Raw genomic sequence first — 1,962 nt, 5'->3', positions numbered from 1 at the left:
CAACTACATTATTTGGTTTAATGGAATCAAGATTAGCATTATTTGGTAAAACAGGTTCATCAACTCTGGGCATAGAGGGCCCTTCATAGTTCGAACCACTTCTTAGAGTAATTGCAAATGCTTGATCCGTAGGCCTTGTAGGCTGTGCCGGCAAGGCTCCCTGTTGGCGGGCTTGTAGAGTAGCGGAGAGTTGCGCAATTTGATTATCTACAATTTTATTATGCGCTAAAATTTGATCAATTGTCGCATCTCTGCTCTCCATGTGCTTTTGCATATTGACCAACATTTCTCTAATTTCCGCCAGAGAAGGGTCGGAAGATGAGGAGGGTTGTTGTGGTTGGTTCTTCTGGCTAGCATTGGGATGATAATATTTCTACTGCTGTTGCTGTGGCGCCTGTGGTTCTTGTGGTGGTGGATTTTGAACATTAGTGCTCCGGTAGGAAAGGTATGGATGATTCCGATACCCAGGATTGTAAGTGTTGGAGTATGGGTTATTCTGCCTATAAGCTTGGAAGGCATTAACTTGCTCCACGGAACTCCTGCAATCTTGCTCCCAGTGACCTACAATACCACAATTTTCACAGAAAGCCTCATTAGAATTATTATTAATCGCAGAAACATTAGCTACATTAGCAGTGCTCAGGTTATCTAATTTGGCAAATAGCGGTTAATTGAGCTTGCAAAAAGGATACAGAGTCGACACTATGCTTCCCCTTGTTAGCAAATCCTCTGGGATTCCCATATTGGGAATTGTGTATCGCCATATCTTCAATAACCTGACCTGCATCATCAACATTAAGATTCATAAATCTCCCACTAGCTGCAGAGTCTAAGATTATTCTAGAGGAATTTCCAATGTCGTTATAAAAGGCTTGGATTAACTGCCATTGTGCTAAATTATGGTGAGGGCATTCTCTTTGTAAGTCCTTGAACCTCTCCCAAGCCTCGTATAAAGACTCATCGGCTTCTTAGGCAAAGTTCTGAATCGCACTCCGTAGTACTGCTGTTCTCTCTGCAGGATAATACTTGTTATAGAAATTCAAAACAAGAGTTTCCCAGTCAGTTATACCAAGTGTAGTTCTATTTAAGCCATTAAACCACAATTTAGCTTTTCCAGTTAAAGAGAAAGGAAAGAGAATCTCCCTGATTTGGTCTTGAGTGACCCCGGCTTGCCTGATGGTGTTGCAATATTGACAATAGTCGGCAATGTGAAGATTCGGGTCTTCACCCTTGGCTCCACTGAATTGCTTCCTCTCTATCATCGTTATAAATTGAGGTTTAATTTCAAATTGAACCCCATCAAGAGCCGGAGTAGGGGTGAGATGTGGAAAATCCGTAAGCTTTGGTTGTGAATAATCACTAAGCTTCTTTGGAGCCGTCATCTCTGATTCTGCGTCTAATGATGCCTCTAAATCGCTGGAATCAGTTGGAGGATCGCGGTGATTATTGTTATTATCACCAGAATCCGCCAGGATTTGCTTGTAGAAATTTTTCTGTCTATGAAAGGAACGTTCGATCTCAGGATCGAATGGGATGTAACCTGATCTGGAACACCTGGGCATAAACAAAAAAAAAACTAGAAGCAAATGTGAGATTTGTCTTAGAGAACTAACACTCTCTAAGACAAAGAGGGAAATAATCTAGACTACAAAAACAATCAGAAATAAAAATAAAACCGTTTCCCCGGCAACGGCGCCAAATTTTGACAGGGTAAAGTCGTATCCCCTAATAAAAAATAATTACCTAAATCTCTAACTAAAGTAGATAGGGAAGTAGGGTCGAACTCCACAGGGAAACAGGTCTTTTTAATTCTAATTAATTATTATAATCTAAATTATTTAACTAACCAATATTTATAATTAAGTAAGAAACTAAACTACTAAGGTTGAGAATAGGAAGATAACAATATATGAAAGGATCTAGGGCATAGGTTCACCAATAAATAATACTCCAGGGTAAAAC

At 39.9% G+C, this 1,962-nt stretch overlaps 1 non-coding gene across 1 annotated transcript; it reads left to right on the top strand.

Moving 5' to 3' along the window:
• Positions 1 to 894: 894 nt before the first annotated feature.
• Positions 895 to 1,001, top strand: LOC145629755 (small nucleolar RNA R71). The gene has a single exon (XR_014111904.1). It is a non-coding gene; the product is annotated as a small nucleolar RNA R71 (small nucleolar RNA).
• The last annotated feature ends 961 nt before the right edge of the window (positions 1,002 to 1,962 follow it).

This window comes from Chenopodium album, chromosome 4, assembly GCF_948465745.1.
Source record: "Chenopodium album chromosome 4, dcCheAlbu1.1, whole genome shotgun sequence".
Classification (NCBI taxonomy): Eukaryota; Viridiplantae; Streptophyta; class Magnoliopsida; order Caryophyllales; family Amaranthaceae; genus Chenopodium; species Chenopodium album.
This window is presented reverse-complemented; position numbering and strand designations above follow the sequence as displayed.